Source organism: Sparus aurata, chromosome 6 (genome assembly GCF_900880675.1).
Source record: "Sparus aurata chromosome 6, fSpaAur1.1, whole genome shotgun sequence".
NCBI lineage: Eukaryota > Metazoa > Chordata > Actinopteri > Spariformes > Sparidae > Sparus > Sparus aurata.
The window spans coordinates 3,642,466-3,657,322 of NC_044192.1; the positions used below are offsets into that span (position 1 = coordinate 3,642,466).

General features: G+C 40.9%; 1 long non-coding RNA gene across 1 annotated transcript; it reads left to right on the forward strand.

Annotated features, from left to right (window-relative positions):
* Positions 1-1,625: 1,625 nt before the first annotated feature.
* Positions 1,626-2,309, forward strand: LOC115583312 (uncharacterized). Its single transcript, XR_003984347.1, has 2 exons — positions 1,626-2,013; positions 2,105-2,309. It is a non-coding gene; the product is annotated as an uncharacterized LOC115583312 (long non-coding RNA).
* The last annotated feature ends 12,548 nt before the right edge of the window (positions 2,310-14,857 follow it).

Sequence of the window (14,857 nt, forward strand, 5' to 3'; positions counted from 1 at the left end):
ACAGACAGGCTTCTCCTCTCTGCTGCTGTTACAGCCTCAGAGCTGTTTGTGGTGTTCGGTTTCTCCTCCTCCTCAGTGTGTTGAACACCACACCTGAGGTCCCGTTTACACCAAGAGAAGACAGATATTTCCCTGCGGTTTGGCCTCTCATTTACACGAAAACCTCATTTTTTATCACAGAAAATGATTATTTCTAAAAAGTGGAGATTTCTGATAATGCCGGTTATGTGTTGCCATGTCAACGGGGAGAAACAGGGTTTTAGATTCTCGAACATCACATTGTGCTCCAGAAAACGCTGAACGTCATGTCTGCGTCCTATTTGTCCACGTGAACGAACCTCGTGCCATATTTGTTGTTTTGAAAGGAACAGGAAGTCGCTCGTGTTGTCGATTCTGAGGATTCTGATTGGCTTGCTTGGCTTCATCCTTCTCCCTACACTGCCGCCCAGAGGATTGGCAGAGTTATAATGGCGCTCGACAGCGTATTTATGCAGGTTGATGTAAATGAGAACTTTTTTGAAAAAGATGTTAAACGGAGGGGGCGAAATATTAGTTTCTCTAAATCCCCGGCTATGTGTAAATGTGTCCAGAGTCTACTTACCACTGAGTCTGAGTGGTATAAAGTTGTGCTGGTGGCAGTGGGCTGGGCAGCTGCCAGAGAAACAACCTGCAGGGTTTCTTGTGACGAGAGCCATCTTGGTTGATGAGTGTTTGTTTTTGTTGATGTAAATAAGTAGTGTTTGATTTACTGCTGTTTCTTTTCCTCCTTTACACCCAGTTTTATTTTACTCACTTCATCCTGTGTGTGTGTCTCCTTCCTTTTGACTGAAAGCTTGTTTCTGTCACAGGGGCAGTGGCGTGCACAGACTTTTTGAAGGGCAGGTGCGAAAAGAAGGGCAATTTAGCACGTGTTTTGGCTCCCAAGAGGGCACTTTAGCGCGTGTTTTGGCTCCCAAGAGGGCACTTTAGCGCGTGTTTTGGCTCCCAAGAGGGCACTTTAGCATGTTTTAACCAGCCAAGGGGGCAGTTTTAGTGTGTTTTGCCAACCAAGAGGGCACTTCAGCTCATGTTTTTCAACATTTGGGCCAAGAGGGAGAGCGACTGCCCCTCTGCCCCCCCTTTTCACATCACTGCACAGGGGTAAGGTAATTTTATTGTGTATTTTAAACTCCCAGTGTTTAACTTGTAATACTTGCTAGTTGTGACACCCCTAAATCTAATCACCACACCTGAGCGAGATTGGCGAGCCTTTAAAAAGGACTTAAAGAGGGAAGAAGGAGAGAGAGAGAGAGAGAGAGAGAGAGAGATGGCGGGACAACAGGGCGTGAGGGCGAATGGCAGCACCAGGGACGGCGGCGCCAGAACACCAAGAGGCGGGGGCCTGGAATGGTGAGCGCCAGGGACGCCGAAGATGGCGGACGCCGTGGCACCGAGACGCCGGGATGGTGGGCGCTGGCCTGGAGATTACTGACCGAACCAAGGACGTGTTGGCGCCCCTTCCCCGGAGACAGAGCCAACCCCGTCGGCAGCTATACGTCTGTGTCTCCTACCTTTTTGACTGAAAGCTTGTTTCTGCATCATATTCACTTGATTTCACTCTTGATGGTTCTATTTGACAGATTCTAGTGTCACAGGGTGACTGTGTCTGGTGGGACCAGTGGGAGTGTGCTGGTTTCAGTTTACTTTCAGAGTTTGGTGCCATTGCGTGCTGCCCCGGAAGGGAACGGGAGGCTGCAGGTGTGAAGGAGGAGCAGAGGAGGCGGAGCTTATACAGGTGAACAGGAGCAGCATGAAGACAGATCAGAGTTCAGCCCAGGACAAGGAAGCTGTGAAGCGGGCCGCAGACGGCGCTGGTCGGCTGCAGGATACAGGGGAGACGCAACGCGGGGAAACGTGGAGGGGTAGAAGTGAGCTTCACCCCTCCTCCGAGCTAAGTACCGCTTTTATTCTCCTCCCCTCATCCTCACTGTTTTACAGAGCAGGAGAGAAAGAAAGCCCTGGATTTAGTTTACTGTAATTGACTTTATTTGCATGCTGCATTGTGTTGGTTTATTTAGTGTTGTATTTACAGAACAGTGACTGGTTTTCTTCTCTGTACTTCTAGTTGGAGGCGGCACAGCGACCAGGAAGAGAGAGACGGTGATGAGAGGAGATGAACTGTTACCTGGACCCGCTCTTCTACCACCAGCTCCATCTCTCCATCACCACGCAGTGCTCTCCTGTTATCCTGTTTCTAATAACTCTGCTTCAGTCTCCCTCTTTGGGGGTTTATTAGCTCACCTTGTCTTAATAAAATGGCTGCCATTCTCCATTGGAACTCCTGCTTGTTGTTGCTTGTGGCTCCTCAGTAGAAACCTCATTCAGTTCTTCTCATTGTTCTATTTAACCCACTCACTCCTTCTTACCTGTTGAAATACCTTGCACTGATGTTAAAGGGGAACTGTGGAGTTTCAAACTCCTATTATTGACAATATTGAGGTAAAAATACTAACTTGAGTTTTGTTTAAATAATTTATCAATAATTCAGTTCACACAAAAGGTCACTATACAAGTTATTAATATAAAACTGCACAAGTTAAAACTATATTGAGAATTTAAGAGCTCATATCTACAGTTTGTCAGGATTAAAATCTGTTTTGATCAGTTTAAATCTCCATTAATGAAGTTGTCAGTGCAGTAAACTGCCTGTTTGTTAGAAGCTTTGATTTAAATCTGTATCTGAAATATTGTTTCAAGCTGTTTTAATGTCTGTAAAATAGAGATCATCTCAGAATCACACCCAGAAATTAAAATCACTTTTATTTCTTTGTTCCAGTTTGAACACAGAAACATCAGAAACAGTCACAACACACAGTTTGACAGTTTTCATGTTTCATTCAAACATGAACTCTGAGAGACAAAATTAAAATATCAAACAACAGTTTATCAGGTTCGTCCAGCTCAAAGTGAAATAAGAATAATACAAACAGCTGGCAGAATAAGACACGACAGTTCAACAGCCTCCAAACGGATCATTAAGTCAAATCTCTGAACAACAAACTGAACATTAAAACCTTATAATAATAAACTGGACACTGAGTGTAGAGTTCAGTTAGTAACTGACTCTGGATCAGAACCTTAACAAATACAAAGAAGCAGGACGGGCTCGTCCAGACAGAAGATCATCTCTGACAATTAAAGACAACTAAATAATAAAAATTAATAAAATGGAATATTCCCATGGTAAATCATAATGAGATAAAAAGACTAAATTATTGAAATTTTAGGGTTTTCTAAAAATATTACCTTTTTATAAACATCACTGCTGCACTGATGACTTTTTACTCTGACAGGATTCTGAGTCCGACACTTGACTTGGACACTATTTGTGACTGAGTGCTGTGAGATAAAGACGAGGACTGAATATGTGTATTTATTCTTATATAAATGTATTAATTGTAAGATCTCACTGTCTATGATCTGGATGAGGTTCAGGACATGAGGACAGTTCAGGGAGAGACTGTTGCCGTGGTAACAGGACATAGTGATGACAGCAGAATGAGCTACATGCACATCGTCACACAAACAACCTTCTTTTCTACCATCACAACTATCTGCTTTAACACAACACCAATCCTCACCTGAACCTGAGATTCAGTTTAATGTTAAAACCAGGTTTTACTCCTCCGACTGAAATAAGTGACCAGACAAGATGTTCTCACCGTCAACCAGCAAGATCTGAGACTCAAACTAGTACCGGCTTAAACATTGTGGTATCCTCATCAGCGTATGGTTTTCCACTGGCTGTGTTTGGTGTTGAACCTGGATCAGAAGGAAACAAAACAAAGTTACACTCAAGAAAATCCCAAACATCTTGATCGTCCTCTGAGTGTAAATACACAGAATAATTAATGTCAGAAGATAAAACATCTGTCAAGACTCTGACCATGAGATACATAAAGAATCAGTTGTGGTTCTGTTCATCATTAATATGTTGATACAATATTTAAACTGACCTTTCTTACATTTTTTTTTTACACTCATATAAAAACCACCAACAATCAAAACAAAAAGTGCACCGAGAAAATCTCATAAAAACAGCTGGTTTAGTTCAGGGACAGATTGAGGTCGTGTTAATGAGATACATGCACATCAACTAACAACTTACATTTATTTCATCTTGCTTCCATCTCAACTATCTGCCTCAACACAACATTAACTCTGAACCTCAACCTGAAATTAACTTTAACTTAAAAAACACATTTTAATTCTCAAACTGCATGAAAGGAAAGAGGAGCAGACAAAATGTCTTCATGGTGGAAACACACGCAGCAGAAAACTTCATGGCACAAATAGAGCTAATTACATTCTAGATGATGTAGTTCCTCTGGTATTTGGCTGGAGTTTATCATCTGAATTACTATTTTCTTCTTATCTGCAGGAAAAGAAAACATTATAATCCAGAAAAACACAAATGTAAATACCAACAAAATGATGTCTGAGAAAACAAGGAAACCACCAAGACTCTGAACATGAAATACATATCAAGAATGAGTTTCGTCTGTTAATCATTAATATGTTGATACAAAGAAATTTAAACTTACCTCTCCTCTTCTTGTAACGCCAAACACCAACAACAAGTAAAAGGAAGCCTAGAACTCCAGCAACAATCCATCCAATGAGCCACCCTGAAACAGATGAAAGTGAATGTGAGAGTCAGAACCTGAGTGCAGATGCTGAGCAGCAGACTGGACCTCACAGCCCACACAGAACCACTAAAGGTGAGTCTGCTCCTGAGATCTGAACTTGTTCCACATGAAAACTCCACTGGGATGAATGTGAGCAGGAACAGTGATGTTAGCTCTGATCTCAGGTCCAGTTTCCTCCTGCTGGGCTCCACAGCTCAGAGGCTGCTTCTGGTTCTGGTCCCAGCAGTGAAGAAACAAATGGACTTAGTTCCATTCATCACTTTGATCTGACAGTAAAAACACAGGATCATCTGATCAAATAGAAAACTTCTTCACAACACTTTTACTGACACTTTGACACTTTTACTCAAGTGGACTTTTACTTGGAACAGAGTATTTTTACTTTGTGTTTCTGCTTCTGTCACTTCAGTAAAGTATCCGAGTACTTCTTCCACCACTGACTACTGTCCACAAACATGAAGATTCAAATCACTGGGAGCTCCTTGGTGCTGGTCGGGTCCACAGTTATTGGGCCTGATGGCAGCAGATCAACACAGTCGCAGGTTTTATGAAGCGAGAGTCTGTTGAAGCTCCGACTGTTCAACATAAATATACTTTAACTCATTAATAAAAGAAGAGAATCAATATTTAGAGATTCTTATAGACACATATAGACTGAGAGACAGTTTCACATCTCTCCACACAGAGTTTTAAATGATAGAATCAGAACAATTCCTCTGTCTCAGCTAACTAAAGCTCACTAAAGATCACAGCAGGATCCAGATTTGATTTGAAATGTTGAAGAGTTTGATCATTTATGTTGCTGTGAAACAGGTTCGCTCCTGATTTCTGAATCTGAATTCATCCTTCAGCATCAAATCCTTCAGCAGATCTCTGATCAGCTTCTGCTGCTTCAATAGTCACAATTACTACAATTATAACATGATCATTAATGTTGGAGACTTGTAGTTACAGCCTGAATACAATGGTGCTAATTACAAGTTTTAATGAGTGTCCAGCAGAAACTCAGTTCAAAGCTCCATGATCTCATATTATTACAGGAACTATCATTGTGTTTATTCACAGTTAAAGTTTGGTCCTAGTTTTCAGTGTGAGTTCAGTTTGTAGGTGAGAAATAAAAGAATGAAACCCTCAGTGAGTAAACTCTTCTCTTCCTGTCTGAGTGTGTCCATGTTGTCTGTTGTGTGATTCTTGTGTAACTGGGCTGCAGTTTGTGGTTGGGATGAATAAAGTCTCTGTGTAATCTCTCTAATGTAAACAGAGCTAACAGTGACGGCCTCTCTGACGGCTTCACTCTGCTGTTGCTGTGCTTTCTGTCTCCAGGGCTGCAGACCTGTTGGGAGCTTCATCAGCAGCATGGGACACACCTGGGCCTGATGTGCTGCATGTATACAACTCCTTCACAACATCTGCTCACACATCTTTGTGTCGTGGCTTTTGGTTTCCTTTGGTTTGTTTTTACAGCTCAACATCCACACAGCACATCTTCACTCATCCACTGCTGCACTACTGACTGCACTCACTCCTCCAGCTGTCTGTGAAACAACACGACCACAACACAATCTCACCTGGTTCTGGAGCTGCACCTGTGAAGATAACAAGACACGTAGTGAGACTTCAGTTATAAAGGACAGTTACAGGATTATAAATGAAACACGGTGATGTTTCCTGTTCATCACTTCTCTGCTGGTACATGAGGATCACAGAGTGTTTAAGAAGGAGAGAAACATGAAGAACAGAGAAACAGAAGCCTTAATTACACCTTGTTACATCGTTAGATAAGAAAAGACAAGAACACTTTTCTAACTTCTCCTTTAAAACACTTTTTCTGACTCCCATCATGACAGAAACACATCAACAGTGAAGACTTTACAGCAGCTCCTCAACTTTAAACATTTGTTGTGCGTCATGTGAACTTTATTTCTATTTACATTAAATAATAAAGAAAATGTGTTATGAAATGTGAAACACAGGATCATTAACAGCTCGTCTCCTTCTGTTAACATAGTTTGGGTGTGGACACTTTAATAGGAACACCTGTACAATCTAAAGTAGGCTGAGCAACATAAACAATATAAACTGTGATCATGATATGAGAATATATATTGTTTTAGATATTTGATATTCTCACATGGTGATATATCAAAACTGCTTCCTGGTTTTAAAGGCTCATTACAGTAAAGTGACGTCATGTTCTGAACTCACCGACTGTTTACTTGTTCTAATACTTTCTTTACCCACTGAGTCATTATATCCACATTAATGATGATTATTGATCAGAAATCTCATCCTGTTAATGTTTTGTGAAAGTAACAACAGTCATCTTTACAATATTGATATCACAGTGAGTCTGTTTGGTGAAACATATTCAGATATTTGATTTTGTGGTTCGTCCAAACATTTTCGAAGTTCTTTTGAAAAAAAATTTAAATATCAAGTTACATATTTTATATCAGGATGTGATATAAAATATCATGATATAATTTTAAGGTCGTACCTCGCAGCTGTAATCTGAAGTAATCCAACACAACTGTTCTGTAACTTCAATAATTTATAATTCCAGCAATATTATATAATCTGATAAAACAGAACTCAACAGTACTGAAAGTGATTTATTGTGTCAGACTGTTCTGACTCAAATTCACTTCAATGATGAAATATAAATTAAACTAAAGATTTCTGCAGTTTGATGCACAAAACTTCTCAATGAGCATCATAACTGTCCTCAGATGTTTCCTCTGAAATATATTTACTGTAAACAGAGTGAGTGTAATACTGTGAATCTGACTGTATATCACATACAGCACATAGAGTGTTAATGATTAGTGAAAATTGTACATCGTCACAAAGACATTAATTAATGATGTTCATGCTCCTAAAAGGTGAATTCAGACTGAACACAAAGTTATTTTCCGTCTCTATTCAATCCTGATGTGTGTGTGTGTGTGTGTGTGTGTGTGTGTGTGTGTGTGTGTGTGTGCACGCGCATCTAATTCTCTCTCCAATCTCTGATGATTGATGAAGCAACGTCATTATTTTTATACACAAATGTTTCACTCTGTTTAAAACATTTTAAATTGTTTACATATTAAATTACAACTAAAGAATCTCACCTTGAATATACACAGCGATCTCAGCAGCAATCTGATGGCTGAGTGTCTCCTGTGTAGCTACACAGCGATAGTTGTCGGTCTTGGTCACAGTAACCTTGACAGTTACATATGAACGACCTCTTCTTTCTGAGTTCTGTGGCTCCTCAGCAGGAAGAGTGTTGTTATCACTGTCCTTCCACTTTAATGTAGGACGTGGAACACCGTGAGCTTCACACTGCAGCAGACGCCAGTCCTCTGTATCATCAAGTGTCCTGATACATGGCTCTGGAGCTGCACCTGAGAACACATCATATAAACAATAAATTATAAAGAGACAGTTTCAGCATTATTAATGTCATATTGTGATTTTGTTCATCTACACTCTGCTTGTATACAGTTTACTGTGGATATGAGAGAGAAAGCCACATGTGGGGCAAATTCTCTCTACATGGGATACAGGAATGTAGATAAGATGACATTTACTGTCCCATCTAAACCATCGAAGGGTCACTGTCCTGGGATTGGTGACGGTTGTATATGAAGGTAACCTGCTCTCTGTTTGTATTTAAGTCAGTAACATTTAGAGGACAGGAGAGAACACTCGTATCTTCCCTCCATGCTGTGTGTTATTAAAGAGATCTGATTCAAACACTGCAGTCTAAAATTCTTCGGAGATTTAGCAACTCTCAACCTCATAAGGAGAATTTCCACTACAAGAGAAAAACACAATAAAAGCCTCCAGCAACATTTTATGGGACGCTATTTCAAACATTTTAAACTTTTTCCAGTTTGAGGCAGAAGCAAATATACAGTGAATTTTTAAAACTGTAAAAACAATTTATAAGAGTGTTTATTGTCGACGAGGGAAGACTGAATGTTAGAAACTCATGATCAGATGATACTGAAGCTCCAAAGCCTGTTTGACTCTCTGACAGGAACTTTTCCAACAGAAACAACTCAACTTATATTTGACTCTACGTACGTATGATTGGTGCATCGCTTTAAATGTCTTTAAATGAAATTATTTCTCATCCGTCACTAAAAGTCGGTCCAGTGAAGAGACGGGAGGAAAGAAGACGCTGATTGTGGTTTGCTATAAAAACACTAGTTGATAAGTTGATAATGGTGAATTTCCATTATTGTGATGAATGTGAGTATAAACACCAGAGACATTAAAAGATGTCTAGCTGTCTATATTTTAATGATTACAAGAATAATATCATGAATTTAAAATATTTTCTGGATAATACTGACAAACCTAGTTCAGTGTATTTTTACACCAAATTAGGAAACAAAAGGAAACATTGAAGCTTTCAGAATTTTCCTGATGGAACCTGATGAAGGTCTTTGTACAAAAACATTAATAAATAATAATCAATTATTAATTGAGGTCAACAGGAGTTTTTGTCCTGAGTTAAGGAGCCTCAAAAACACCATCTGATCGCTGCTCCTGTGTCAGAGCTCGTGTCAGGTGAAGAATATCAGGTGAAGTTTGATGATGTCAGAGTTTATTGATGATGTCAGAGGCTTCAAATGTCAGTAAAAACACTTTAAATGTAGGATTTGGGGGAAATACAGTAAATAATTATTCTACTGCAGCATTCGTTCCGTTCCGTTTTCTTTCCGCTTATCCGTGAGGGTCGCGGGATGTTGCCGCATTTTTCCCCCTAAGGGGTTGCGGGGCTTACTGGGGCCAAATCCAGTTTACTCGATGGGCGAAGGCAGGGTTCACCCTGGATGAGTCACCAGCTCATCGCAGGATCCTTACTGAGGGCAGAGGCTGCCACACAAGGTGCCAACTGCACATCAGGAGCAACTTTGGGGTTCAATATCTTGCTCAAGAATACTTCGACACCAAGTGTCTACTGCAGCATATTGAACAATAACTTCTTCATGTAATTAGACAATCTGAATAAAAGTATTAGATTTAATAACACACAGGCTTCTTGGACTTAAAAGATGTTGTTGTATAACTATAATATAATAAACGTGTCCACCTGTAAGTGACGACTGATCCCAGTCAGGTGAACACAGAGAGGTTCAGGCCCACAGATGTAAGTGTTCAGACTGACAGGCCTGAGAAGACATTTACAGAGACATGTAGAGGTGGAGAGTGACGTCATCACAATCAGGACTCACCTGGGATGTTTTCATTGGTTCTGTCCTTTAAGACTGGATCTGAAAGGCAAAACAAACACATGTTAGATAGTTTTGAAACAGACAGGTAATACTGTGTAAAAGTCATATTTCATCTCCTACAGACGGCTGAAGCTTCATTGTACAGAGAGACATAATCTGCAGTGTGTCTCTGATATCAGCATGTTTGATACAGAGGTGGTCTCTCCAGATGTGGCTGCAGCTCTGTGGGCTCGAGGCCCTGCCAGATGTGGATTCTGACCACTGAACAAAAGTCCACCTGGGACTCTGGAACCAGTCGCAGCAGTAAATGAGAGACATCTTTAACTGTTTAATGAAAGCACTCACCAACAACAAGCTCAATGTAGAATGTTTGTCTTGACTCAAGACGTGGAAAATCACAGCTGTAGATCCCGCTGTCAGCCATCTTTGTTTCATGGATCTTTATGGAGGCATTGCCGTTCTGCAGTTGATCGTAAAAAAATGAGACTCGACCTTTGAACTGCTTGTCTTGACCCAGACGGCCGTTATTGTGATGAAGGCCTGCATCATACATGAACACCTCCTTCTGATCATCTTTCTTCCAGTCAAACAGTTTTCCTGCAAGGTTCCTCTTGGTTCTGATCAAACAGGGTAAAACTGCATCACTGCCTTCTTCCACGAGCACTTTGACAACTGGAAGATATAAACATGTTACTCAGTATGTTAACATGCAGAGTCATCAGGAAACAAAGTCAGATAACAACTTTACACAAAGAAGGGAAGAATGGACGGATACTGGAGGTCAGTTGAGGTGGGTTTACTGGGGCACTTCTCATAACATGACAGGAACATGGCGAAAGGTCAACAACATAGAAGCAGTGTAACTATATCCCACATAGCAAGCGGGTCCGGGCCAGATCCGGCATCAAGCCGGCACCTCTGGCCTACGTCTGGAATGGCAAATAGTATGTTAGCCAGATGTGGGCCAGGTCTGGCAGTGATGGCACCGTTTATGTTATGGCATGCCAAATGTGGGCAAATCGTGGTTAGTTGTATGTGGCCCATGTATGTACCCTGCTGAAAAAAGTCAGAGAAACCATTAGGTATATTCTATTGGTTTCTAAAGGTTCCTGATGGTTTCTAATGGTTTCTAATGGCTACTTATGTTGTCCTAATGGTTTGGTTTGTTTTTCTAATGAGGTTCTAATATCTCCTACAAAAATCTACAGGACTTCAACGGTCCCTACTAACGTTTCCTACGGGAGTCTAATGGTTCCTACAAGAGTCTCCTATAGGAGTCTTAATGGTTCCCACATAAGTCTTATTGGTTCCTACAGGCGTTTCTATACACTGAAACAAGTCAATCTAAGAATGAATAATTGTAACATAATTAAGCCTGTGATAATAACAATACAAAACAAAGTTTGTCTCTAGACATGAATATATCAAGTTGTGAATTATTCTACATTTGTTCAAAACACAAGTCATTTTGATTGTTTTCCCTAACAAGCTGTATGGAAGCGGATCAACAAATCTTCCACACTTTGTATTCACTCCGACTGCGCCCCCTGTGGTGCATTCTGGGTATTCGCGCCAAACGTCTGAGCAAAGACAGAAGGAGAAATTTGAAAAATGGGAGACTGAACTGTTAAGGTAAGAATTTAGTTAATGTTAGTGATATAGTTGGTTAATTTCTACAGTCTTTCAGTTTTTACATTGTTGTAGAAATAAGTAAAATAATTGGAGGCACTTGATGTTATTTGTAATTAACAATAGTGGCTTCAAAAGACTTCTCTGTAACTTGAAACTAATGTTAGCAAGTTTTAAAATACTTGTTTCAAATGTAATTTGAACCTGACGTTTGCAAGTGACTATAATTTAAAGTAAGCAGGGATGTGTTTTATCTTTCACATTACGTTGATCAGACAGCGCCGGGTGCCGGTTTATGGCTGCATGCAGAACCAGAGTGATAGAGTAAACTAACGTTAGTATGATTTCTATCTATGGCACTGTGCAGAATCCCTCTCTAACAGCTAACACTGGGGGATTAGCCGTTAGCCAGGGGTATTTGCGGCACACGGCGCCCCTCGGTAACTGCTAACTCCTCACTAACAGCTAACCGTTAATGGCTAACACCGTTAGCGAGGCATTAGCCGTTAACGAGGGGCGCCTGGTGCTGCGAACACCCCTCGCTAACGGCTAACACCCGGTGTACGGGGCTACCCCTCGCTAACGGTGTTAGCTGTTAGTGAGGGGTTAGCCGTTAGCTAACACCGTTAGCAAGGAGTGTTAGCTGTAAGTCGGCTGTGTGTGTTTGGGTTTGTGTGGCCGGTTTTTGGTCGCAGCGGTGGCTGCTAACTAGCAGGTAGCCTACATCTAGGCTGTTAAGTTAGCTCTGCTTGTTAGCCGCGAACCGCAGCAGAGGGCAGAGCGAGCCACGCTGCAGGTGATACACCGCGCCGACTTTAGAGTTGTCAAATAGAGAGCCCACTGTACAGGGGGCAGCGTGAGATGCGTGCTGCATAGACAATCTCTTTAGTGGTCAGTTACTATGTCATTGTGTGCTTATCAGGTGATTTATCGTGTCAAGCACACTGGTGAAGGTATGCAAAAACAATTGTTGTGGGGAAAGTGGACACATGTTAGATTATTTCAGTTAGTTTATGGACCAGACAAAAAGTAATTTTTGGGGGCAGAGATTCTAGTCTTTCACTGAAAAAAATGTTGTGACAGCCCAGTCTGAAATGTAGCAAAAGTAAGCCTGATGAGGCTGTCAGAATAAAATGCATGACTCTGTTCTGTTTTTGTTGCTCTGTGTCTCTGTTATTCCTTTTCTGTAGCTCAAGATGTTTCTCCATCTCACTTCTGACCTTTTTTGCAGATCAAGGATGAATTATGGAGGATCACACTGAAGCCACTACAGTTCACATTACTGGGGAAGTTGGACCAACACACACCCAGGCTGTTGAGCCTCTACGCTGTTGGGAAGAAACTTGATGAGACCCGTGACATGGTGAATGAGGCATGTACTTATTGCAGTTAAATAGTTAGTTATATATTAGCATTCTGATGTTTGTACTTAGCATGATCTCCTTTCTTTTTTATAGCACAACAGCATTGAGTCCAGAAGGGAGGCTGTGATCAGAGGCCTCATTCTCTATCTTGGTGAAAAACAGAGGAGCTAATCAAGGCCTACAAGGTAAAGAAAACTGTTTCAAAGCCCAGCCTGTTTGAGATGAGGTTGTGCAATCCAGAATAGCTGATGGCTCAGTGGTATTTTAATTATTTTTTTCTTTTTTTTTAAAGAGTGCCTATGTAGAAATGGATGGAATGTTATGATTTTAGCATCTAATTATTGATGATTTAGTAAAAGTTGGAAAATCATCAGATGTGGATGTTATTCTGCACGGAGAGCAGGCTGCTGCTAGCACTGCTAACGGTAGCCACACAGCATGTCAGCGGTCAGAGAAGATGACACATTTCATTAACATAGTTCAGTTCATTAATATGTGCCACTAAGTGCCAACTCTATCAGCATTTGGTTGTTGAACAGTGGGATCAATGGTATCTATCAAACAGCTCCTCATTTAAATAAAAACGGAGTTCAGTTGTGTTCAGTGATGATGGAGAAGCTGCTGCTGCCGAGCTAAATGCCATCCCAATGTCTGACAATGCATGGAACATGACGTATAGCAACAGCAAAAATATTAACAGTAATGATAGCAATAATAATTATTTGGGGGGGTGCAGCTGTTATTTTTTTGCCCATGTGTGAGCCAGCTCTGGCAAACCATATCCGGGCCACTGGGAGGCCGTCATTCTTTGCGGTATGTCGGCCGAGTGCAAGTGCCTTATGTGGGCCAGAGCTGGGCCAGACCAATTTTGCTATGTGGGTAGTCTCTGAACTAATGAATAAACCACATTTGGCCGAGGCATCGCTGCCACTGAGGACATCTAACAACAGAACACAACATTCTCAATCCAAACAGCATCATCTGTCGGCGGTTTTAATGTGGACTAGAATATTTAAATAAAAAGCGGTGGATCAGACGACAACTTCAGCGCCAGATGTCTGCGTTTCTGTGTAATGTAAAGTAATCTGCAGAGTCCAGACTGATGCAGCGAAGCTGAAAACAACTCCTGCTACTTTCTGCTGTTACTTTCACGTCCGTCTGTTATCCAGATTCCCGGGTTCACAGCTCTCCACTATGGTGTACATTTTAGGACATCCTCAGGATCAGGCTTCAGAATCAGACCTCAGATGAAATGGTATGAGGTCTCAGGAAAAGCTCTGTAGCACTCGCATCAAACAGCCACATGAAAAATAGTCAACGGACCAAAAGGCCTAAGAAAATAAACTTGTCACACTGAACTGCCTCAGGAAAAAAATCATCACATTGAACAGCATCAGGAAAAAAAATTGTCAGACTGAACATGGAAAAAGAAGATTTCATACTGAACGGCATCAGGACAAAAGTTGTCACACTGAGCCAGTGGGGAACCTTCAGGGCCTTCTACGCCTTCAGAGAAGGCCTAAATAAATAAGAAATAATAATAAATTCAATAATAATAATAATGAAGTATTCAATAAAAAATATAAATATAATTTTTTTTTTATTTCTATCGCATTTTATTTAATACAATATATTAATACATTTTCTCTCATCTATGTTCTAAAATTAAGCTTACTGTCAAGTTCATGTCCTGAAAACCTGTTATCCAATCATAATCGTCTGTCTCTATTAAGGCCCGGTTAGCTGGCTCATTCATTGGTTAGGACTTCACGAATCCCGGGGAAGGCCAAGCTATATGTTTTGGTGTGGTGAGTGACGGGCAAATCGACCAATCACGGTTTGATTTCAAGAGGGCGGGAATTAAACAAAAGATCGTAGGCCTTCATGAAGTCCGAGCAGCGAATCTATGCAGAGTGGTGAGAGCGGTTGATTTAAATGGCGGAAG